The sequence below is a fragment of the Anolis carolinensis genome, unplaced genomic scaffold, assembly GCF_035594765.1.
Source record: "Anolis carolinensis isolate JA03-04 unplaced genomic scaffold, rAnoCar3.1.pri scaffold_12, whole genome shotgun sequence".
NCBI lineage: Eukaryota > Metazoa > Chordata > Lepidosauria > Squamata > Dactyloidae > Anolis > Anolis carolinensis.
The window spans coordinates 1960283-1987659 of NW_026943823.1; positions in this window are offsets into that span (position 1 = coordinate 1960283).

Sequence of the window (27377 nt, forward strand, 5' to 3'; positions counted from 1 at the left end):
GACTTGGCACTTTAACAACACAACCGTTCAATGCTAAGGCTTCCCTGTCTGCGTAGGGTTCCATACTTCACACTTTAACAACACAACCATTCAATGCTAAGGCTTCTCTGTCTGCGCATGGTTCCATACTTCACACTTTAACAACACAACCGTTCAATGCTAAGGCTTCCCAGTCTGCGCAGGGTTCCATACTTCACACTTTAACAACACAACCGTTCAATGCTAAGGTTTCCCCGTCTGCACAGGGTTCCAGACTTGGCACTTTAACAACACAACCGTTCAATGCTAAGGCTTCCCTGTCTGCGTAGGGTTCCATACTTCACACTTTAACAACACAACCGTTCAATGCCAAGGCTTCCCTGTCTGTTCAGGGTTCCATACTTCACACTTTAACAACACAACCGTTCAATGCTAAGGCTTCCCTGTCTGCGCAGGGTTCCATACTTCACACTTTAACAACACAACCGTTCAATGCTAAGGCTTCCCTGTCTGTTCAGGGTTCCATACTTCACACTTTAACAACACAACCGTTCAATACTAAGGCTTCCCGCCGAATGGAACTGTAAAGGAGAGTCTACTGAACAAGCCAAGACCTGCCGCAGACCAGGACTGCCATTTGTTGAAGAGTTACGAAGGTGGAGGCATTACTTTTCATTCAACCCTCGTAGATACATCCACCCAGGTCCAAGGATTTGACTGCTTAATCTTCCAATTTCACAGGTCGAATCCTTACCTTAGTCTGGATTTAAAGCCCTTGTCTGGGATTGTGCTGAGTCTCCTTATGTTCTGTTCTGCATCGGACTCAGAGACTCTGATCATATTGACAACGTCAACATCGATATGTAGGTCTAAGTGAAACCTGAGTGCCTTTGAGTTAAACGATTATATCATGAGGCCAAGAAAGATATAGCGAACTTTGTAATCGTTTCTATGGAAATTGCGGCAGGGGAGGTCGTCCTTTCGTTTTATTGGCTTGTGGAGATCAATGGCAAGCTAAAATAGCTCCGTATAATTATGGCAGCGAAGTCTACTTATACTTACATTCGATTTTAATTGCAGAGCTATTTTGACAAACCCATCAATATGCATAAAAAGGAAATATACATCAGGAAAACCTTCTCAAAGCTCCCCAGTCCCCAAAAAAACCGGTTACATTTCTTTTTTGCAACAGTTGTTTGGAGTTCTTAAGAAGGCCAGGACAGAATGTAATGTGCAATAAATATAATACTGGGTTGCTGAGAGTTTTCCAGGCTGTAATGCCATGTTCCAGAAGCATGTCCTCCTGACGTTTCACTCACATCTATGGCAGGCATCCAAAGAAGTTGTGATTCTGTATCTATCCTGTGATTCTGTATTATCCTATCCTAATAATCTATCCTGTATTTATTACGGTCTTGCCTTTTATGTGTTTTTAATGTAATTTTTTATCCTGTATTGTTGTTTTAACTGATATATTGCATTACTGTTTTATCTGTTTTATATTGTGATTGTATTATGTTGTTTATATTTTGTCCTTGTGTTGTTTGGGCCTCTGCCCCATGTAAGCCGCCCCGAGGCCCCACGGGGAGATGGTGGCGGGGTATAAATAAAGTTTATTATTATTATTATTATTATTATTATTCACAACTGGTTGGCCAATTCATGAGTAAACCAGGTTTTTTTTTAAACCTAACACATTTCAGGACAGTAAATAAAGAACAACACTAAAAAACCAGGGGAATTCCAGACAGGAAACAATCAGGGCCAGCTAACACCTCCCAACAAAGGATTCCCCAGGCAGGAAGCAACCAGGCTTTGACTCTACAAAGCCATTTAATGCTAATCAAGGTGGCCAATGGCAACATCTAGACTCGTCTCCAACAGACAAGAGTTCTTTCTCCCAACCTGGATATTATTCCACAGTTATATAAAACCCACTTGCATCATTTCCAACAGACTTCGCAATAATAATAATAATAATAATAATAATAATAATAATAATAATAATAATAAATCCAGCATGTCTATCTTGTTTGCTGTGTCATACAATAAATAATAATAATAATAATAATAATAATAATAATAATAATAATAATAATAATAATACATCACACAGTCCTAAACACTTGGGAAGTGTTCGACTTGTAATTTTGTGATACGAAATCCAGCATATATATCTCGTAATAATAATAATAATACTACTACTACTAATAATAATAATAATAAATCCAGCATGTCTCTCTTGTTTGCTGTGTCATACAATAAAATAATAATAATAATAATAATAATAATAATAATAATAATAATAATAAATCACACAGTCCTAAACACTTGGGAAATGTTCGACTTGTAATTTTGTGATACGAAATCCAGCATATCTATCTTGTTTGCTGTGTCATACAATAATAATAATAATAATAATAATAATAATAATAATAATAATACATCACACAGTTCTAGACACTTGGGAAGTATTCAACTTGTGATTTTGTGATACGAAATCCAGCATATATATCTCGTTTATTGTGTCATACTGTGTCTTTGTGTCAATAATAATAATAATAATAATAAAGTTTATTTTTATATCCCACCCCATCTCCCTGAAGGGACTCGGGGCAGCTCACATGGGGCCAAGCCCAACAACATACAATAAAATACAACAATATAAAATACATAACAATCACAGTAGATCAATAACCTCTGAGGATGCCTGCCATAGATGTGGGTGAAACGTCAGGAGAGAATGCTTCTGGAACATGTCAAGACTGCCCGGAAAACTCACAGCAACCAAAATACAACGCTGTTCGGATATTTAATAAAACAAACTAATGTCTCTGTGTTGATCTATCTACTGAAGATTTTAGAGAATAGAAAACAACCCAAAAGAGCCCGATTGCTTTGTTCTGGACAGATTCAGGAGAGGCTGGGATTAACCAATACTTGTTGAAATTGAAACTGACAGTGGATCAATGCCCATTCTGAACACTCACAAAGACTCAGCAGTTTAGATATATTAGGAGCAGAGCATGGAAGAAAGGAGCTTATGTTTCTAAACACTGCAGTGGAATGAACCACGTGGGAGAAATAACTTTCTAAGTCTTGGATCGGACCAAAGTCAGTAGATTTAACTTTTGTGGATTGGTAAGTTTATTTGCCAAATTGATGAATATTTTCACTCAGCCAGACTCTTGGTTCTCCAATTCTGTGGTCAACCTTTGGCAGACGTTGATCCTAGAATTACACTGGAAGATCCAGAGATGACGAGAGACAACACTTCCCTAATTATTAGACATGTCCAAAAAATCGTTTTGAATCGTATATCGGAATTATTTCGGATTGTTCTCGCTTTTTGATACGCGTTCCGAGACATTGTCTCACAGTGCAAACAGCAATGTAATTCGAACCATTGTTGGCCCATTCTCTAATTGTCTCTTAATGTTTCGTTAATTCCCCCCCCCCCCAAATTTTTTAAATATATTTTTAAAAATATTTTTTTAAATTTTTTGTTTCTGCCACCTACCTAGAATGGGAGCTTAGCGCAGCCTGACATGACTGCCGCTCCCTGGCCAATCAGAAGCTTCCACGATGGATGCAAAGGTGGGGACTAGGGTTGATGAGGATAGCTCAAGAAATGAGGGCGGGAGAGCCCTGTAAAAGTCCCCCTCCCCCCGTCCCTTTTTTTTGGGCGATTGCGCATGCGCATCCGCCAATTTAGAAACATTTAGAATCATTATGAATTTTCGGAAATATCTGAAATTTTTGGGTGAAAAAATCGGAAATACTTTCTATATCGAAGCGCCAGCTCCCCCTACTTTAGAAATGAGAATTGAAACATTTTTTTCATCGATCGGACATGCCTACTAATTATTATTCTTAGTATTATTATTGAGGTTGGGTGGCCATCTGTCAGGGGTGCTTTGATTGTGCTTTTGCTGCATGAAGGCAGAAGCTCCTTGGACTAGATTGTTTTTAGAGTTCCCTTCCAACTCTATTATTATTAATAATATTATTAAAGTTGGATGGCTATCTGTTGGGGATGCTTTGACACCTGTGCCACATACACACATACAGATTTTCACATTTATTATGTGTATAGATTTTTTATCTTTATTATTTCACAATTGACTGTGGACTGTTTATTGCATATGTTTTGTTTTGCACTTGTTGTATTTTGTGTCACAACTTGAGTGTTTTGTGAGCTTCCCCGAATCCCTCTGGGAGATGGCAGTGGGATAGAAAAAAGTTATTATTATTATTATTATTATTATTATTATTATTGACACAACGGCGTTGTATGACACAGCAAACAAGATAGATATTCATTATTATTATTATTATTATTATTATTATTATTATTATTATTATTATTATGACACAGCAAACAAGGTAGATATGCTGGATTTCATATCACAAAATCACAAGTCAAACACTTCCCAAGAACCGCTATAAACCCAAGAGCAAGGCTGACTGAAGCAATAGAGCCGTATATCTTCCGACTGCAGAGCGAGCCGGTGCCCTGTGACTCAGAAGGACATTTCCAGAGCTCACTGGTAAATCACATCTGCTGATTTATTATTATTATTATTATTATTATTATTATTATTATTATTATTATTGTCCATAGACACCTCCAATGTCATGTGGCCACTGGCATGACTGCATGGAGCACCGTTACCTTCCTGCCGAAGTGGTACCTATTGATCTACTCACATTTGAATGTTTTTGAACTCCTAGGTTGGCAGAAGCTGGGGATAACAGTGGGAGCTCACCCCGCTCCCTGGATTCAAACCACTGACCTTCCAGTCAGCAAGTTCAGCAGCTCAGAGGTTTAATCCACTGCACCATTGGGGTCTCCTTGTTCTTTATTTACTGTCCTAATTTTAGAGAAAATGCTTCTGGGACGTAGACATACAGCCCAGAAAACCCACAGCAACCCAATGTTTCCAGCCATGAAAGCCTTCGACTACAGTCTTCTTCTGAACTTGTTGAGAAGACTGATGGAGTAACATATTTGCATTATTTAAACACCTTAAGGATAGAGAGGAGGATGTTGGTTTATTCTCTGTTGACCCAAATGATCAGACCAGATCTGATGGTGGGAACTTAACATTAGCTTTTGATTGAATATTAGAAGGAACTTCTTGACTCCTCCAAGCCCCAGCCCAGCTCCATCACTACGTCTTTGTTACTTTTTCAGGCACATCTCACATTTGGAAGCACTTTTCCAGGCAGAATATACCTGTCTCCATTGCAAAGCTTAGCCCCTGCTTTCAAGACGATAGAACAGCCATCAAATTGCAGGCAGTGTTGTTTTTTCTCAGAAGGAAAGCTGCGATTCTCAGAAACCAGAGCTTGGAAAACTATAATATAGGAAATCGCTGACATTTTATAGCCATTGTGCTAACATAAATCACCCCTCAACGAGAGACCCAGCAAATCACACCTTGCTTTGTCCACATGGCTTCATCACTGGAGACACACCTGAGACCCTTTTGTTTCAAGAGAATCCCCTAAGAATAACTGTTGATTTTGGCCGTTGCTTTATATTTCTAGGTGGGACGTAATGGTAATTTTCTTTTTCTTTTTTCGTTCCTTTGCAAAACATTATAAGTCCCTTTTAGGCCCGTCTGTGATTTAGCAGCGAGCTCTGGAAATGTCCTTCTGAGTCACAGGGCACCGGCTCGCTCTGCAGTCAGAAGATATACGGCTATTGCTTCAGTCAGCCTTGCTCTTGGGTTTATAGCGGTTCTTTTAAAAGCTTCATATTTTATTCCTTCAGGGACTGCTTGAGGATTTCCTTTAATGGTGAAGGAACAGGCAGCCTGGCTTGCCACTTCCATCCTGGCACAGAGGTTTGCGATCTACCTCCACCGTTACGGCCCTTCGGGTAACAAATTGTATTTGGATTCCATTATAGATCTAAGACTGGGACATGGTTTGGCTGCTTGGGGCCAAACCATGAAAAGACAGGCAAACTAGTTATAGAACTAGTACATCCTATGATCTCTGCACGATGGAACTGGAAAAAGTCAAGGGGCAAACTAGATGATGCACAACATACCAGACATCACAGTTGTGGAAAAGAAAAAAGGTTTGGATCATAACTGCTGGCATCATAAACTGGACACAGATGGAACTAGACAATTTGGACAGAAAAACAAGAATACTCATGACCATTCATCATTCACTGCACCCTCGCAGTGATGTTGACCGGCTATATCTGCCTAGAAGATCAGGGGGCAGAGGACTCTTACAAGTAAAACAAGCAGTCAAAGAAGAAGAACATGCCCTGGCAGAATATGTAAAGCAAAGTGAAGAACCTGCTTTGATTGAAGTCAAAAATCAGAAACTCCTCAAAGCAAAGCATACAAAAAACCAGTACAAGAAAGCCACACTACAAACTAGAGCTGACAGCTGGCACAACAAAACATTGCATGGAAAGTTCCTTGACAAAATTGAAGGAAAAGCTGATAAGGAGAATACCTGGCTCTGGCTCACGAATGGGACCCTGAAGAAGGAGACAGAAAATTGCACAGACAGACTACAAACAGAGGCACAACTATGTGGCCCAAATGATTCATTGGAACTTATGCCTCAAGTACCACCTCCCAGCAGCAAAGAACTGGTGGGATCACAAACCTGCAAAAGTATTGGAAAATGAACATGCAAAGATACTGTGGGACTTCCGAATCCAGACTGACAAAGTTCTGGAACACAACACACCAGACATCACAGTTGTGGAAAAGAAAAAGATTTGGATCATTGATGTCGCCATCCCAGGTGACAGTCGCATTGACGACAAACAACAGGAAAAACTCAGCCGCTATCAGGACCTCAAGATTGAACTTCAAAGACTCTGGCAGAAACCAGTGCAGGTGGTCCCGGTGGTGATGGGCACATTAGGTGCCGTGCCAAAAGATCTCAGCCGGCATTTGGAAACAATAGACATTGACAAAATCACGATCTGCCAACTGCAAAAGGCCACCTGACTGGGATCTGCGCGTATCATATGAAAATACATCACACAGTCCTAGACACTTGGGAAGTGTTCGACTTGTGATTTTGTGATATGAAATCCAGCATGTCTATCTTGTTTGCTGTGTCATACTTATAATAATAATAATAATAATAATAATAATAATAATAATAATCATCATCATCATCATCATCATCATCATCTTGTTTGCTGTGTCATACAACGTTGTTGTGTCAATAATAATAATAATAATAATAATAATAATAATAATAATAAACAACTTTATTTATACCTTGCTCCATCTCCCGAAGGACTTGTGGCGGCTTACACTGGGAGAAGCCCAAAACAGTATTACATCAATAAAAACAGTAACACAATAAAATCACAATATAATAACACATCTTACAAAATAATTAAAACATAGACAGTAATCCCAATCCGTGGTCACTGGTCAAGCACCATAGGCCATTTTAAGGGGAATGGAAATCTGAAAATGCATATTCTTTGGTGAGTAGGGATAGAAATGGAGATGAACATGTGAGAATTTTAGGGAAATCTTGCCTCATGCAAGATCTGAGGAGCCCATACCTAGTTTATGAGCCCCATTATGAGCTACAGTTTCTCACAGCTCATCTCTATGGCAGCACCAGGAGGTCAGGCTACAAAAGCCCATCAGAGTCTATAGATTGCTGATCACAGGGCACATTAGCAATAAAACCTTCAGCTGATTTTGAAGAAGAATACAAATGTATTCCGGTCTCCCTGTTCCTGATTGTAATAAATATGTATTTGAACGATTTTCCCAGTTGCAGATTGTCTTGCACATCATATTTATGGACCAGAGTCCGTATCTATAATGTGACTCCAGGCATCTGCAAGGCCGTGATGTCAGATTTAGTTAAACGCTTCTCCCTCGTTTAATGGTCATGTAATGCTTAATTAATACAGGCAGAAAGTAACATATCTCATAGGGGAAGATTGAGATGATGGGGATGATCCAATTCATTCAAAGAGTAGAACTGTATGTTCAAGGCGGTGGCATTGAAATATTGTTATGCTGTAATGAAGTATGAATTTTTGGTTTACAGATGTTATGTTTAATTGTGTGTTTGTGTTTTAAAAGGGTAAGTATTACAGTTATTGCATCTCAGCACTCAGAGGCTGGTTGCCATGGAGAAGTAGGCGGAGCCAACCACCGTTTTGTTGAAGAAGTGCAGAGTTTAAAAAAGGGATTCAGTCTGTGCTCTGATGAGGCACAGAGAAGATTGATCCTGGGTTGAGGGGATCAAGGGAGACTCAATTGTTCATTTTGAGTCGGTTTAAAATAAGTTTGGTGACTTATTTTATGTAGTCTCTGTCCTGGTAATGAACAGAGAATCTGTGATCGTATATCACAGGGGTGACTGCGGATTTAAAAGTGGCAGAGGATGAAGTTCTAACTACTTTAAGTAAATGAAGTGACACCTTAGGGAGTTTGACTCACCTCATTCTAGTATTGTAACTGTTAATGAAAGTGCCTCTAAGTGAGAAACAACAATTGTAACCACTAAGCTCTGTGCCTGAATAAACTTGTTATTGTTCCTCCAACATCTAAGCCTCTGTCGCATATATTATAAACTAAGTTACGCTACCATCTAAAGTGAAGAAGAAGAAAGAAAAAAGAGTAAAAAGGTCTCCTGAGTCTTTGGTGGTTGCATCTCCACAAATTGGTGGCAGCGGTGGGATATTTAGATTCCCCCCTGCCTGAAAGAACCTTAGTACTTCTTAGTCCCTTGCATATGCTCTCCACACTCTTGTTAATGGCAAAAAGTTCCAGAGAGACTTGGTCTCATCCTGGAGAGATGACCTAGATAGTTTCTGGAGTACTTTCAAAGTAAGGACCACACATTTAAGCAGAAGGATACCATGGTTGATGGTATCAAATGCAGACCATGTTCTTCTTCTACGAGAGAGATGTCTCGCTCATTCTTCAGAGCTGGCCATCAGAATGGCAGAACCATAACACCATAAGTCTCCATAAGTCTTTAATTTCTTTGGAGACTTATGGCATTAGAGCAGTGATTCCCAAAGTGGGCGCTACCGCCCCCTGGTGGGTGCTGGAGTGATCCAGGGGGGCGGTGATGGCACCTATTAGGACATGGGGGTGGGGCCAGAGGAGGGGCGGGGCCTCTTCCCAAGTGCTGGAAACAGGGCTGAGCACGTGAGGCACCTGTTAGGTCATACAGGGGGCGGAGCTAGAGGAGTGGGTGTGGCTTCTTCCCAAGAGCCCAAGAGAGGGCTGAGACTCTATACTTCTCCTGAGGTGCTTGTTGGGACACAGAGGGCGGAGCTAGGGAAGAGGGCGGGGCCTCCTTCCAAGAGCCTGAGACAGGGCTGAGCCTCTATACCTCTCCAGAAACTTGGAGTAAGGCCAACTGCCAATACTGTCAGGGTTTGGCGGTGATTGCCTTGGGAATCTGGGAGTTGTAGTTCACCCCCAGAGCTCGTAACTCCGCTCATCCCAGTCCTGGCCACCGTGACACCTTCTGCTGTCAAGACTTCAGTGACTACACGTTACTTAAGTCGCATTGACCGACTGTCTGCGCAGGGTTCCATACTTCGTATTTTAACAACACAACCGTTCAATGCTAAGGCTTCCTGCCAAATGGAACTAACTGTAGAGGAGAGTCTACTGAATTTATTATTATTATTATTATTAAACTTATATACCGCTACTCCCAGTTTGGCTCGGAGCGGTTTACAAATATAGATTAAAACAATACACTTGGCTTTAAAATAACAATAAAAACAATAAAAACAACAATAAAAGCAACAATAAAAACAGACATAGCCCCGAGTTTTTCACCCATTGAACACTTGTCGGAAGAGCAAGGTTTTGCAGGCTTTCCGAAAGGCAAGTAAGTCTTGGGCGGTTCGAGTTTCCACTGGCAAGGCATTCCACAATTGAGGGGCTACAATCGAGAAGGCTCTCTGCCTAGTAGAAGACAAATGATAAGTCCATATGTTAGGGACTTCAAGCAAATTTTGGTCTTCGGACCGAAGTAATCTCTTCGGTCCGAAGACCAGGACCTGCCGCATACCAGGACTGTCATTTGTTGAGGAGTTACGAAGGTGGAGACATTACTTTTCATTCAACCCTCGTAGTTACGTTTTATCCTATGACCTTCTATGGTTTTTTTAAATTATGCAACTTGGTTGCCAGTCAACTGGGTTGGTTAAAGTACAAATAAGGAATAGCTAAAGAGGCAAGGAAGACCCTACAGACTTTCCGTCCTGGGGCAGAGGGCTTTGAGGATGAGCTGAAGCACGAGCATGCATTAAACCAGATTCCTGATCCCCCTAATTAAATCTGACCCATTTAGCACTTCTGTGTTAATAATGTTTGGCATTTTCCTAACGAAATCCCTTAGAGGGAACATTGACATTCCCCTTGACAAATGAGGCCACTCCACCTGTTGCATACGAATGAAAGGCCACTCAATATTGCTAGCGCCTTGCGATGGCTTGCTCCCCCGCCTTACCCTCAGTCAATAGTCCAAAATTAAACGGCATCTTTGAAATCCAGGATCCCTTTTACCCTTCTGATCATTACAATTCTCACCGGTTTCCAGAGAACCCGGTGGAGACGGTGCAGTGCAATGAACTGATGATGGATGGTTTTAATTCTATATTCTCAGGCTGTCTTTGATGTTGCTTTGACTTCAGTAAGAAGAACTCATTGCTGAATTAAATCAATGATACATCTGCTTCCTGGCACGGCTCCAGTATCTACAGGGCATACAAGCCTGCGTCAAGGAGAAATGAGAAGCCTGCCCTGAAACTGAGGCCCTAACTTTCACCACAAGAACCCAAACTCTTCATTGAAATGGTGCAGCAAAAGAGCTAAAAGGAAAAGCACCTCATTTTCCTTTATCTCTGTCACCATTTAATATTTTTTATTTAGATACAAAGCTGCGTGCATGGGCCCTGCTCCCATTTTCTCCAACCTCCTTGTATGGATCGGTCTCGTACCTCAGGTTAGCTTCACCTTGCTAAATACACCAGGCTGTACACAGGTTGAAGTCCTTTGGAATTTATTAGGAAATAGGAAATAAATAGTTCTTAAAAAGCAAAAGTAAAGTTCCAAGAGATTGTTGCAAAACCAGGCTATGAAGAATAATCCAAGAAAACGTTAGGCATAAAACAAAGTTCCATTAATACATGACAAAGTCCCATGAACATGAATACACCAAGGCTGCAAGATAATCCGGGAAAGCAAGAGCTGGCTTCTTGACTCAAACGAGAAGTTGCTTTGACAAAGGTTCCTCTCTCAGCACATTCTTTTAATACCCTTTGCATAGCATGAATGCATTTCTTTGGCCTCTGACCTCCCTCTTGTTTGCTATTCTAACACTCCTGCGAATCCTGAATTCCAAACGGCCTGCTCGATCCAAAGATTCTGTTTCGTCAAGGCCAGACAGCTCGTTAGCATTAGCGTCTGTCTGCATGCTATCAGACTGAGAGCTGTCCTCCCTTTGCACCTGGCTAGCTTCAGTATCATCTTCAGAATCATCACCACCATTCCTTGCCATGGAAAAGCCTCCCTGCTCCTCATCTACCACAGCAGGAACACTCTGAACCTGAATCCCATAATCCCCATCAGAGTCTGAGGCTCCAGCTGAGTCACAACAATTGGGAAGGACTGATGGAATGCCCGCTTAGATTCACTTGAGGACAAGTTGAACAATTTGCATGATTGGAATCTACGATAAAGCAGAATTCCTGATTCCGTGGAACATTGTTGGGTTCAAGTGAATACAACTCAAACTTCCCTTTCCATATAAAGAAGCTGGGGTGGATAGAGTGGGATCTCTCTGTGGGAGGACTCTTTAAAGTAAATACTAGATCCTAGAGTGGATTTACTAGGGGTGTGCATGATATCGTTTTTGTCCTGTTTTGCCTTTCAAGAACAGCCTTAAAACACTGTGGTTAAGTAAATGAAAACTGCTTTACTTCAGCAAAACATAAAGTACAGTACACTCAGTAGAATAATGCAAAAGGAAGCAAGGAAGTCATAAGGCAAACATAGTCTCTGATACAGTCCCAAATCAAACAGGAGTCTTACTTCAGACAAAGAAAAAGCAATAAATCCAGATGCAGACTCGAAGCAGGTACAAGGGGAGTGAAGGCATTAGAGTCAGTTTGTTACCAGCAAGAGCTGGCTGCACCTGCTTCTGCTTTATAGCCCTGAGTCCTCTCCCAGCTGCTAGGGTAGTTTCTAATTACTCAGTTGCATTTCTGGCAGCTAATTTAGCTGAACGAGGTCTCTGCTCTGTTTCCTTTCGCCTCTCCTGAAATGTGGGTACTTGCAAAGTCTCCTCCTCCGATTCCAACTCAGCTGCAGATTCATGAACACTTTCCTGCTCCCCTTCTGAAGAAGAGGAATCCCAAACTCCAACTTCTAGGATTCTATATCATTGAGATATTGGCCATCCAAGTGGTGTCAAACAGCATTCAATCTACAGTATAGATGTACTCTCTGACAGCGTCCATCATGTGTATCAAGATAACAGAAAGGACGTTTTGAAGCATCAAGAATCTTCCAAAACTCCACCAGCATCTGAAATGCACAGAAAAACACCCAGTATGCAATGCGGCTTTCTTTCCGCTGGTGGATGCCCTTGGACACCTCTCTTCCCATGCCAACTTCCCTCCCGCTATCCTGCATCCTGTCTCCTTGCAAAGGGCACTGAATTATCACAGGCTCGTTGTTGCCCTAGTTACATTTATTTGATGTCTTTAATAGATGGATTTCAGGTTCCTTCTGCTGCATTTGGCAGAGAACAAAATGAAAATGAGTTAAGCTCAAAGCACTGTTTACAAGACTTCGGATGATTTTCCACAGCTTAACCTTTCTTTTGATCCCTAAAAAAGCACAGAGTGAGATAATTCCAACTTCCTGCTTTTCCCTGCACTGTATCATCAGTACAGTCTGTTAACACAGGGACCGTCGTTTATTAATAGAGTGTGAATATCCCTACCGTTGCCACTTAAAGGATCATGCGCAGCAGGCGTGGAAAAGAAACTGCTAAAGGACCCGGTGGGTACCAACTGAACTGAGCGCGCCCCAGACAAAAACGGAGTAACCTTTCTGATTTTGCAGTTCTGTACATTTTCTAGAGTGATATTTTCACTCTAGTGTAAATAGCAAGGAACTATATAATGCTGAACATAGTATAGGCAATGATAGTATTGGCACACCTCAGTTAACAAAGCCTCTGACAGTGAAGCTCCCTTTACAGAACTCTCATGCAATACTGGACTCTGTTCTGTTAGGCCTTGGACTGCCTTTGCAATCCTATACTTATCCCTTGCAATCCTATATGTAACCCTTGCAATCCTATAATTATTCCTAGCAATTCTGGACTCTGTTCCATTAGGCCTTGGATTGCCCTTGCAATCCTATATGTATCCCTTACAATCCTATACTTATTCATTGTAATTCTATACATAACCCTTGCAATCCTATATGTATCCCTTGCAATCCTATATGTATCCCTTGCAATTCTATACTTATCCCTTGCAATTCTATACATATCCCTTGCAATCCTATATGTATCCCTTGCAATTCAATACTTATCCCTTGCAATTCTATTCTTATCCCTTGCAATTCTATACTTATTTATTGCAATCCTATACTTATCCCTTGCAATCCTATACTTATTCCTTGCAATCCTATACTTATCCCTTACAATCCTATATGTATCCATTGTAATCCTATACTTATCCCTTGCAATTCTGGACTTTGTTCCATTAGGCCTTGAACTGCTTCTGCAATCTGATACTTATCCCTTGCAATACTGAACCTGTTCTGTTAGGCCTTGGACTGCCCATGAATGGGTCTTTTTGGATTTGTTTTGTATGGGTTTGTTGAACTGATTTTAGTCCTTGGGTTGCCTTGGTTTTTCTTCCGAGTCTGTCTTCTGGAACAGGACCAAAGTTGTAAAATGTCCTATCTTTCAATCTCAACTTTTTATATTGCCTGACTTATTTTACAAAGTTGTGCCTTGGAATGATTTGGCTAATATATATATGAAATGTTTTCAACACTGAAGAAAAAGATTAGCAGTAGAAATATAACTTTTGCAAGGAGATCTGGGTCAAAAAGAAGAGCAGAAGTGCCCTTTAAAAACACATGTAACCCTTCATTTTTCTTTGTTGCATGTTACGGAGAACTCGGGGATATACATTTCCTCCTGCGGTGCTAATTTTAGAGAAAAGTTACCACTCTCTTTCAAACATCTCGGCCAGTAAGACATCACAAACTCCCGTTTATGTGCTAATTTTCTTTAAAGGTAAGCGGTTGTTACAGGACGGTTTATTAATATTTTGGCTATGTCTAGATTATATGGTACACGGCATTGGTGTACCACCTGCAGTTCTTTTCCAACTTAGGTTTTCTTCTGATCCTTTGATAAGAAAAGAATGGGATATTGAAAGTAAAATTGCTACCTGTTGGATTCAGAAACAGCCATTGCTAGATAACTAGCAATTTTCAGAGAGATAGTTGCATGAGGACTTTATCACACAAGGCTGGCAAAGTGGAATTTCAGCAAGATAATAGTATCTTTGGGTATACTTACAACTCAACACTGTGTCTGCCCTCCTCCTGCTTTGTATTCTATTTCTTAGTGTAGTGCACCTTTTTATTGATTTGTAAAATTTCAAATAGCTCTTGATATCATTGCCTTTCCATTACTTACTTCTATATGGCAGGTCCTTGCATTATATTTGTTGCACTCTAGCCATGAACATCTTTTCACCCATCCAGAGTCCAGTAGTACTAACTACAAACGTTTATTAGAAAAGCAGGTACAAAGAGAAAAAACGGGCACAAGAGTAGAGAATACAAAATTGCAGTAATCCCGAAATATCCAAGTACATACTGTCCAGAGAGCCAAAATCCACAGCAGTCATTCAAACTTAAACCCATAAGCATGAAAACGGGAACTTATTCCAAGGAACATAGGTAAACAGGAAACTTGAATCGTGAACATAGGCAAAAACAGGATACTTGAATCATGAACTTGAGAACCGAGACAGGAGAGCCATCCTTAAGGCAACATGGCCTCCTCTGAGGCATAAAGCCAACATAATTTAAGCCCGACCAAGTAGCCACGAGATCATGTCGAATACACCTGGGCTTCAAGGTCTTCTCACAGATTCCCTGTCTGTCCAATTAGTCTATTTTTCACTCCCTCCGTTCTCAAACCTAATCTGGCTTCTCGTGAAAACTCCCCATTGGCCGAAGGTCATTTCTGAAGAGAACTGGTTTCACTTTCCCTGGTTGCTTGGGAATGATCACAGGAATGCAAAACATCATCGTCAACTGTCTGTAATTGTTGTGACTCAGCTGGAGTCTCAGAGTGATGGGGATTGTGGGATTTAGGTTCCTGATGTTCAAGATGATGGGATTCAGGTTCAAGATTACTACGATGGGAATTATGGGATTTAGGTTCAGAGTATCCCTGCTGTGAGAGATGAGGAGCAGGGAGACATTCCCACGCTAGGGAATGGTGTTGTTGATATTGAAGATGATACCGAAGCTAGCCAGGTGCAAAGGGAGGATAGCTCCCGGTTAGATAACGTACAGACAGAGGCTGCTGCTAATGAGCTCTCTGGCCTTGATGAAACTGAATCTCTGGATCGAGCTGGCCGTTTGGAATTTCGGCACAGGAGTGTTAGAATAGCAAACAAGAAAGAGGAAGAGGTCAGAGGCCAAAGAAATGCATTCATGCTGTGCAGAGAATATTAAAGGGTGTGCTGAGAGGGAAAGTTCTGTCAAAAGCAACTTCTCGTTTTGGAGTATAGAAGCTAGCTCTTGCTTTCCTGGATTACCTTGCAGACTTGTGTATTCAAGTTATGGGACTTTGTCAAGCATTCATGGAACCTTGTTTTATGCTTTATGTTTTCTTGGATTATTCCTTATAGCCTTGGTTTTGCAACTATCTTTTGGATCTTTACTTTTGCTTTTAAAGAACTATTTATTTCCTATTTCCTAATAAACTACAGAAGACTTCAACCTGTATACAGTCTGGTGTGTTCAGCAAGGTGAAGCTAACCCGTGGTGTGACAGTAATTCTCTCCTAGCACTGACAAACCCATCACTTTGAAACCCATCAAACTCGTTGTCCTCTGACATGTTGAAAAAATATTTCGCCGCTTGTTGAGCCACAACAATATGAGTCTACACACATTATATGACCCTATAACGTAGTTTCACGTTGCATTTTATGGCAGTGTAGACGGGATCACTGATATGTTCCCATTCTCTACACAATGGCAGCGAGACAGCAGGTTCGTGTGATAAAGTCCTTAGTCTCTTTCAATATAAAAAGAAGGGTGAATTAGGTGTTATGGTGTCTTTATATGCTTCAGACAATACTATGTCCGATGTCTGAGTGTGTATCCTCTGAGTGTGTATCCTTTTAATGCCTTTTAAATTTATTTGTGTGTTTTTGTATTTGATATTATTGTATGTTGGTTTTATATCTGTAGCCGCCCCGAGTCCCTCTGGGGAGATGGTGGCGGGGTATTATTATTATTATTATTATTATTATTATTATTATTATTATTATTATCCTCCATTGGCAATGCCCAATCATCTGGACTGTTCTTCTTTGATGCACCCCAAATAGAAAGTAATGATTTTTAAAAAAAATTAAAGTAGCTCTATAACTACTGCAATACATATTATAAATCATCGCTCTTGCTTGGTTCCTATTTTTTCTTCCTTGGGATGCTTTGATGAAACTTGGTTGTTCACATTTAGTCCCACCCGCACGGGTTTGCTAATAAAGGGAAATGATCAGGCTTGATCCATCCCAATCCATGTTCAATTCTGCTATCTTTTATGAAGGTTATAAATTCAAATTAAACACTTAATAGGGTAGCGATTTTATAATTTGTACTTCACCTTTGATAGTAAAGCTTTATGAAATTCTTATTACAGAACTTGCAACTATGAGAAAAAATAATCTGGCTTTGGTTTCTATTACAAACCTGGCACTCAGCCCAGGTTTGTTAAGGTTCCTTTGAAGTCCTTTTTAAAAAGAAACATTTCCCCTGTACCCAACTGATTCTTCGGGGGATTAGCAGCACAAAATTAATGGTTTCACCCAGTGTCAAATGAGCAAGCTGGCATTCAAGACCTGATTCGTAATATGTTCAACAAATCTATACCTGGGGAGAAAAAAAGCTCACCTTCATTTCAGGTCAGTAATATTTTGGCTGGGTTTTGCATCCATTCGGAGAGGGATTTTTTAATCCTGGGCCCTTGCACAATCTATTGAGTCAAAGACAGTCAAATGGGTAGCAATATGCCAGGGAAATAACATAAAATAAGCAGAGTTTCCTTGTGACCTACCAGTGAGAGGCATAACTGGGTAACTACCGAGGAAAAGAAAAAGCAGGAAGGTTGAAATGAACTGGAATCCATGCAAGGGGAAGATCTGTCTATCTATCTATCTATCTATCTATCTATCTATCTATCTATCTATCTATCTATCTATCTATCTATCGTCTATCTATCTATCTATCATCTATCTATCTATCTATCTATCTATCTATCTATCTATCTATCTATCCATCCATCCATCCATCTCATCTATCATCTATCTATCTATCTATCTATCTATCTATCTATCTATCTATCTATCTATATCCATCCATCTATCTCATCCATCCATCCATCCATCCATCCATCCATCCATCCATCCATCCATCCATCTATCTATCTATCCATCCATCCATCTATCTCATCTATCATCTATCTATCTATCTATCTATCTATCTATCTATCTATCTATCTATCTATCTATCTATCTATCTATCTATCTATCTATCTATCATCTATCTATCTATATCTATCCATCCATCCATCTATCTCATCTATTATCTATTATCTATCTATCTATCTATCTATCTATCTATCTATCTATCTATCTATCTATCTATCCATCCATCCATCCATCCATCTAATCTATCATCTATCTATCTATCTATCTATCTATCTATCTATCTATCTATCTATCTATCTATCTATCTATCTATCTATCCATCTCTATCTATCTCTATCTATCTATCTATCTATCTATCTATCTATCTATCTATCTATCTATGTAATGTTGGATAATAAGGAGGGACTAAGGAAAAGCCTATTACATATTAAATTACGTTATGATTTTACAAATTAAGCACCAAACATCACATAAAAGCAGGTCAATACATGGTAGCGTTATGTAGTAATTACTGTATTTATGAATTTAGCACCAAAACATTGCTCTCTCTCTCTCTCTCTCTCTCTCTCTCTCTCTCTCTATATATATATATATATATATATATATATGCATATAGATAGATATTTTTTCTGCTGATCCTGAAATTGTGTACTGTGCAATCAATGGCATCTCAGAATTGAAGAAGTATGATGTGTGTGTGTGTGTGTGTGTGTGTGTGTGTGTGTGTGTGTATATACCATGACTATGATGCTCAATTTTCAACTTACAGCTGTAGTAGATTGTGCATAGGAACTGGTGCCATATGTGTGTGTATGTGTGTGCATGTTCAACACGCACACACAGGGGCAGTTCAACCATGAGGCAAACTAGGCAGTTCCTTGAGGCCAGGTCTCCGGGCTGCCAGGCCATGTTCCAGAAGCATGCTCTCCTGACGTTTCACCCACATCTATGGCAGGCATCCTCAGAGGTTCTGAGGTCTGTTGGAAGCTAGGTAAGTGGGGTTTATATATCTGTGGAAAGTCCAGGGTGGGAGAAAGAGCTCTTGTCTGTTTGAGGCTAGTGTGAATGTTGCAATTGGCCAGCTTGATTAGCTTTTAATGGCCTTGCAGATTCAAAGCCTGGCTGCTTCCTCCCTGGGGGCATACTTGGTTGGGAGGTGTTAGCTGGCCCTGATTGTTTCCTGTCTGGATTTCCCCTGTTTTCAGAGTATTGTTCTTTATTTAGGCTTTTCCTTAATCCCTCCTTATTATCCAACATTTTCGATTATCCAACGCTTTTATTTTTCAGTGATTGGTTGGAGAGGGTGCCAAAATTCTGTTCACCTACACTTGAAAATTACCTTGGGCCGGCCCTGCACACACACATTCACACACAGCTGCCAGACTTTTTCATGTCTTGTTGGAAGAGGAAGAACGACTGTGTTTGTTTCTGAGAGCTTCAAGAGCTCCTCTCAGTAATCCTGACAATCAAAAGCTTTGATACAATTGCCTGTTGCTAAATGTTCCAATAACCTTTAGTGCTTCCTGAGCATGAAGAGAGCCCTCCAGAAGCAGACCAACAGCCCATTTAGTCCTGTATTATTATTTTTTCAGGGTAACCAACTTAGATGATTCTGGGAAGCCTACTAGTAGGAAGTGGGAACAGCTGCATCCTCCATATCATGTTGCTCAGCAACTATTTTTCATGGTGGCATCGCTCTGGTTATAGACATACAACCACTAAGAGAGGCTAAGTAATTTTCCATTTGTCCCCTTTGAAAGCAAGCTCAGTTGTCAGAGAGTTCCGCAGTTTTTATTGTTCAGCCAGGAACTGTATGAAGAAATGCATATGCGGATATAAGGTATTAGTTCTGGGGGATAACATTTACTGAATGCTGCTGAGCATACTAAAAATGCATCATCATTACTGTGGAATAGTTTAGGTTAAAACATCCCACCAAACTTGAGCATCACCAATTTGTTTTTGTTTTCGTAAATGTCCCACCAAACGTGAGCACCACCAATTTGTTTTCGTGGCAAGGAATAGTTGTATATGTTATTTAAAACGTCTCAACGAAGGATTAGCAGATAACATTCCAACAAAACTAGCCGGTCAACCCTTCCCGCAGCTCACCAAAACACTACGTTGAGGACGCATGTGGCAGAGTTTTGTGGGGAAGGAGTTTCCAAGCTCATTCATTGCTATGACAAGTGCCTAGATTTGAATGGTGACTATGTTGAGAAGTGGTATTTGGGTGTGGCTTTCAACTGCATATGGTAAATGTTTTCTCCTATACTTTGTTCATTTTTAATTCCAAAACGTAATCTACTTTCTGGATAGCCCTCGTATATGTGAGATGCGGGCAAAACGTCAAGAGACAACGCTTCTGGAACATGGTCATACAGCCCGGAAAATGCACAACAACCCAGTGTTTCTGGCCATGAAGGCCTTCAACAACAATTGAATTGTTGTGAATTGCCATAGCTGGACACATGCCCAAAAGTCCCAGGGCGATTTGTGGTATCTTTAAGTGAAAAAAGGAATCTGAAGTTACAGAAGGAGAAGGGAGAGTAACTACCATATACGTCTTTTCTGTTGCTCCCCTCCAATATTTATCCACTAGACTGTACCACTATCTTATGACCCTGTTCTTTATGGTTTTTATTCTTATTCCTTTCTCACCCCGAGTTTTAACTTAGTGTTCATGTGGCCCGCCCTTGTTTTTATGCTTCCCTGATTTTGCGTTGTAATGTATATTATTATCTATTGTATTGTTTAATGTGTTATGATGTGTTGTTCTTTTATATTTTGTTATATTGTATTGTTCTGGGCATGGTCCCATGTAAGCCGCCCCGAGTCCCCATTGGGGAGATGGTGGCGGGATATAAATAAAGATTATTATTATTATTATTATTATTATTATTATTATTATTATTATTGAGAGCTCTGAAAGAGAGGGCTGAAAATGATTCGACAGAGCGGCATTTTCCAATGCTCAGAGATGAGCATCTGCGCAAGGCGAACCCGGGGCAACCAAAGGTTGGAAAACAGCGCAAGGATGGGATTTCAGTCGAACTTTGGGGCGAACTTTGGCAAGGCTTCCGCTTGGCTGGAAACAAAAAATGTAAAGATTCCCTAATCCTCTTAGAAAAGTTTTATCTCCCAGACAGCACGCTTACTTATGGTATGGGGAGATAAGTACCTTTTTAAATACATATGTTTTGGAAGGCATGCCGGGGAGGAGATTTGCTGCCGGCAGGATTTCACTTGGAGAGGCAGCGGAGCAAGGCTCATCTGCATACGCTCTGCATTTTTCCCCATGAAGGAAACGAGGAAAGCGATAGGCCATTGCCCTGGGAAACGTATTGGGAGAAGGAAAGAAATTAACACACAGGGTTTGTGGGTGCAAAATGTCTGCACCGCGCTGGGAGAGATTTATGCTTCTTATTAAAAAAAAGACGGAACGCCAAGAAAACAGTCCGGCCCCATCCCCTTGCATTCGTTCCCATAAAGAGCTTAACAATCAGAAATAATAAATAACGTACCCACCCACCCTCCATTGTCACAGCAAGTGGGCTTTAAAAACTGAGAATAAATTGCTCTTTTAATAGAAAGATTTCAGGAAATGGATGGCCTTTTCAAAAAATTTCTAAGTGCAATATGCAGGATTGATGGAGCTGGAAATACCGCCTTACGTGAGTCAACAATCCCCTCCATACCCACATTTGGGAGGTTAGATTTGAAAGTTAATTCATGAATACTGTATCAGTAAGATTGCCTTGGCATTGTTGGGTCAGGTGGAATTTGATTCATTTTGTCATTATCCCCAAGATTGTGAATTAAATCATTCCTAAAGCGACCATAAGGACTTCATCACACGGGAGCATGGATCCACTTTAAATCCGGTTGCTGCCTTGCTCAGAATTCTGGACTTTGTAGTTTAGTGAGGCCCAATACTTGTCTGGCTGAGCAGTTTGAAGGCCTAAACTCCCTAAACTATAAAACCCAGAATTCTGCAGGAGGCAGCAATCAGATTTTAAGTGGATCCATGCTCCCGTGTGATAAAGTCCCAAGACTTACAGAGAAAGCTAAGTTAGATATTACTATTGTCTCCTAGTGCAATGTTTTGTTATTTATTTATTTATTTACAGTATTTATATTCCGCCCTTCTTTCTCACCCCGAAGGGGACTCAGGGCGGATCCCATTATACATATAGGCTGTCACACACCAGAGGCAGCGGAGCACCAAGAACCAAACACGAAGGCCAATAAAACTATCTAATATCTTTATTAAGGAAATATATAAGAAGGATAAAAGCAAGTAGAGAATATAGTCCAGAAACAGACCTTTCAAATGAGGCCTAAAATAGTCCAGAAATAGTTTGTCCAATAAATGATATTAGAGTTCAAAGGTAAAATCCAATAACCGAAACACACACTATTGCCAGGCAATAGTGTGGGGAATTGTCCAAAGTCTTTTAAGGCACAAGGTAAATCCACAAGAAGGCTGGGAATAAGGCTTGGATCTAGGAAACAAGGTCCGTGGTTCAAAACAAGGCAAGGTAGTCCAAAAACTTGATTCTAAGAACAAAATCCGTGGCTGAGAGCAAAGCAAGGCAATTCTTGGATACTTGAACAGGCGAGGCAAGGAAACTGGATTGCGGACTTAGCAAAGTCCACACTAGGCTGAAAACATGGAATTCACTCCCGAAGCTGAGCTGTTGTCTCCGCAAAGGATCAACAGAGCCCGATACTTTTATCTGGGTCTCGTTTCCCGCCAAACGACGTCCAGCGTTCTCTTTCCCTAGAGAACAGGGAACGAAACCCAACTTGCAGGTGTGAGACTCTCTGGATTTTCCCAGGGGAAACATGGCTAATCAGTGTCTTGCTTGGTAGCAATTCGGGCACTCCTGCGAATTCTCTCTTTCACTCCCCTATCTGCCGAGAAGGATTGCTTTCTAGCGAAGGGAGGTGAGCGTTGGTCAAGGTCAGTTTTAATTGGTTCTTGGACAAGAACCTCAGGCATCTGGAAAGACTCTGGCTGTTGATCCGGAGAAAACCCCATGTTTTCATCCTCATCTACCACAGTGACACTAGGCACAGGATTACAAGGCCCATGAGGCATCACATAGGCAAACATTCAATGCCTTTAACATAGAACAAAGACAAGACAAACATAGGCTCCGAGCTGGCCTCGAACTCATGACCTCTTGGTCAGAGTGATTTGTTGCAGCTGGCTGCAGCTGTTTGCTCAACAGCCTGCGGCACAGCAGGCTGTTCTACCACTCATTTTCAGTTTCTGAAAGCCTAGTGTCCCTGACAATGATGGGTTACGGTGATTTTCCCATATTTACTGCTCTAAACAACAAACTTCAGCCAGCTGATATGAGGTATTGGGAGTATTTCTGATTTCTGGACAAGGGAGACTCAACTTGTATTATTGTTGTTGTTGTTGTTTGGCGTTTTAACTTATTTGTGAGTTAGATTTAACTACAGTTTTTTTATTAAACCAAAAAGTAAACATATGATAAATAAACAAATATAATAAAAGATGTACTCATTTTGATCATGGTATAAAGCAGGCATAATTGCATAATGAAAATAACTTGCATAATATTCAGATTAGATGCCTAGATTTGATAAAGTGGTCCAGCATATTCTGGATGCCTTGCTCTTACAGATGTTACAATCAAATCAATGGCTTTTGGTGGTTGGATTGTGGTGCAATGCATCTCAAAATGGCCAGGTTGCAGAAGCATGGATTCAACAACTTACCCTATATAGTTATGTATAAATCTAGGCAAAATCAGCCCTCAAACCTGGGCTGACTTATCCATGGATCAGTGTGAAATTACGAAAAAAAGAACCATCATTGTTGTGACTCAGCCTTTGCCTTTGTGTGACTCTGATGTGCCTTTGTGTGACTCTGGTGAGGATTCTGGGTTATATGTGCACAATGATGGGATTCAGGATGAATTTGAAGATAACTCTGATGCTGGGAATTATAGGATCCAGGTGCAGAATGGGAAATGAAGAGCAAGGAGTTGTTCCATGGGAAGGAATGATGATGTTGTTTCTAATGACGGATTTCAGGTGCAGGAAGCAGAAAGGGAGGGTAGCTCTTTGCCTCCGCCTGATAACACTAATGAGCTCAGTGGCCTTGACTCTTTCGATATCGATAGGGCTACAAGACTGGAATTTAAAGGGTTGCGTAGAAGTCTTCGAATAGCTAATAAACGGGAAGTCAAAGGGCAAAGGAATGCCTTTATGTCATGCTTTTAAAACAGTCTGCTCGTAGAGAGATCTCTGTCAATGCAACTTCATTGCTTGATCAAGAAGCAAGTCTGCTTTCCTGTACCAAGTTTGCTTTCCGGTATTAACTTGTGGATATATTCTGTCTGCTGGGACTTTTGGCTTCTATGAAAAGGACCTTGTTTCATGCTCTATGTTTCTATGGACTTATTGCTTACAGCCTTGGTTTTGTACCTATCTTTTATCCTTTATGAACTATCTTTTGCCTGTTTTCTAAATAAACTACAAAAGACTACTTTCTGTGTGTGGCTTGGTGTCTTTAGCAAGGTGAAGCTAACCTGAGGTGCGACAATCATTTTCTTTGAGTGGAGTGGCCAAAGACAAGAGCTTAGTCCATCCAGTCAGAACCCAAAAGACCCTATCCATGGGTCATATCAAAATCCATGCCTGCCCTTGACCTTTCCATGAAGTCAATTTACATATGAATATATTTGGAGCCCCCGTGGTGCAGCGGATTAAACCGCTGAACTGCTGAACTTGCTGACCAAAAGGTTGGTGGTCCTAATCCAGGGAGCGGGGGCGAGCTCCCGCTGTTAGCCCCAGCTTCTGCCAACCTATTTATTTATTATTATTTATTTACAGTATTTATATTCCGCCCTTCTTTCTCACCCCGAAGGGGACTCAGCGTGGATCACATTATACACACATAGGGCAAACATTCAATGCCCATAAACACATCAAAGAGAGACCGAGACAGACAGACGCAGAGGCACTTTAACCTTCTTCTGAGGGGATGTTCGATTCTGGCCACAGGGGGGAGCAGCTGCTTCATCATCCACTCTGAAGGCACTTCCTCATTCCAGGTCGTAAATTAGTTAAACTTGCCTCCCCACTTTTATAAGTGGTGCCTTATTTCCTACTTGATAGATGCAACTATCTTTCGGGTTGCTAGGTCAGCAACAAGCAGGGGCTATTTTTTATTTTTTAATTGACGAGTGCTCACCCTGCTATGGGCTGGCCTCAAACTCATGACCTCATGGTCAGAGTGATTTATTGCAGCAGGCTGCTCAACAGCCTGCGCCACAGCCCGGCCCCAACCTAGCAATTTGGAAACATGCAAATGTGAGTAGATCAATAGGTACCGCTCTGGCGGGAAGGTAACAATGCTCAATGCAGTCATGCTTGGCCACATGACCTAGGAGGTGTCTATGGACAACACCAGCTCTTTGGCTTAGAAGTGAAGATGAGCACCAACCCCCAGAGTCGGACACGACTGGACTTAATGTCAGAGGAAAACCTTTACCTATATTTGGCACTCAGTTGAGTCCTGGAACTGATCTGCACCTACTTTCCTCTCCCATACCCTTGCGCCAACATCAATGATCTTCAGTCATGCTTGTTAGTCCGGTTTGACTTGAAAAGGTCAGTAAGGAATCATGCCGTCCTCCTCCTGCAATAATAAGAAGGTGCAAAGAGACGAGGCATCCTTAATCATCAATATTTCAAGTGCCTCTGAATATATGCAGAAGGATGTTCTGCATAACAGCGTTCTCTACTTCCCCGCTCACTTCGAAACGTGGCCTGCGAGATCAATGCCGAAATGAATGCTTTTAATGTGGTGACCAAGGCTCCCGGGTCCAATTCTCTTTAAAAGGGCAGATGGGAGAGGAAAGTAAAAAGGCAATGGGAGCATCTTTAAGGCTAACTGGAGCTGACACATTCCCTCTTTCCCCTCCCAGTATAGAGCCAAAGAAGGAGGGATATATATAGCTCTGCACAGTAACCAATAACTAAAACTGGAACAATTTGGTGATTTGATGCCAGTTCGCGATATCATGAAGACACAGTAATCTGCCAGGAGGATCTTTTGCAAAGATACTATCTGCAGACGGCTATAATGGTATTTTTGGATCTGCCCTTACGATTCCGAGAGCTTTTAAGCTAACACTTCATCATACGTGCTCACATGATGGAAAGATAGTGGGGCAAATGGTCGGATCCCAGCTCCACTTCATGGTTTCTGTTTTTGCAACCAGTTGGCTATATGGTGATATATCTTTGGACAAGTTGTATTCATTTGCCTCTAGATAAATACATACAGGACCACATCCTGAATTGTCATTTTCGGCTGAAAAAAAGGATTGTTTGGCATGTTGACTTGAATGTGTTGATGTTTTTTAATACATCAACATAAAGCTATTGGCAATAGGACATATTGAGTAAGTGTCCTGGTCAAGACCAAGCACCTTGAAGAGTTCAAGCTGTTCTGTTTCCATTACTGTCATCTATACACGACATGTAAATCCACCCAAAGAATTTATTCTTTAAAATGGGTCTCATGAATTAGGCATACTGATCGGTTGGTTCAAATAAGCAAACCGGGACTTACTTGTACACCTAGGACATTATCACACAAACCCACTATTCCACTATAATTGTGTTACAACTGATAGAGGATATTTACCACGTTGAGCAACCTTAATATCCCACCTCTTGCGCCAAGGTAGGTAATGGGAACGTTGAGTAATTGGGAGCTATTGATAATAATAATAATACGATCTGCCAACTGCAAAAGGCCACCCTACTGGGATCTGTGCGCATCATCCAAAAATACATCACACAGTCTTAGACACTTGGGAAGTGTTCGACTTGTGATTTTGTGATAAGAAATCCAGCGTGTCTATCTTGTTTGCTGTGTCATATAATAAATAATAATACTTTTATTTATTTATTTATTTATTCCTTAATAGTGTCTTGTTTTATCATGTTTTACTGTTTATCATGTTTTACTTGTTTTAAATGTATTTGACATTGTATTTTATGATGTTCCAGCCTTTGTCCCCATGTGAGCCTCCCCGAGTCCCTTCGGGCAGATGGGGCAGGATACAAAAATAAAGTTGTTATTATTATTGTTGTTATTATTATTATTATTATTATTATTATTATTATTATTATTTATATACTGTTCTATCTCCTTGAGAGGACTCAGGGCAATTTCCAATATGTGTACAAAAACAGTCAATTTTCGGAAAAACAACAGACAGCAACTTGAACATAACAAGCATAATAAAACAATAACATAACTAAAACTAAAATATATATCAGTTAAAATGGGCACAATTGATTGGTTTTATCCATTAATAGCAAGAGATGGGAGAATCAGAGGTGGGAAGCATATCGCCGCAATGCCGGTTTGCCTGCCTTGCGTGATGAAGTCCTTAGTATCTCTGTTAACTCTACATTAAGCACTTCAACAGCATCTGTTTTTAATTTTGGTTATGTTATTGTTTTATTATGCTTGTTATGTTCAACTGGCTGTATGTTGTTGTTCCAAAAATTGACTGTTTTTGTACACATGTTGGAAACCTGCCTTGCGTGATGAAGTCCTTAGTATCGCTGTTCACTCTACACTC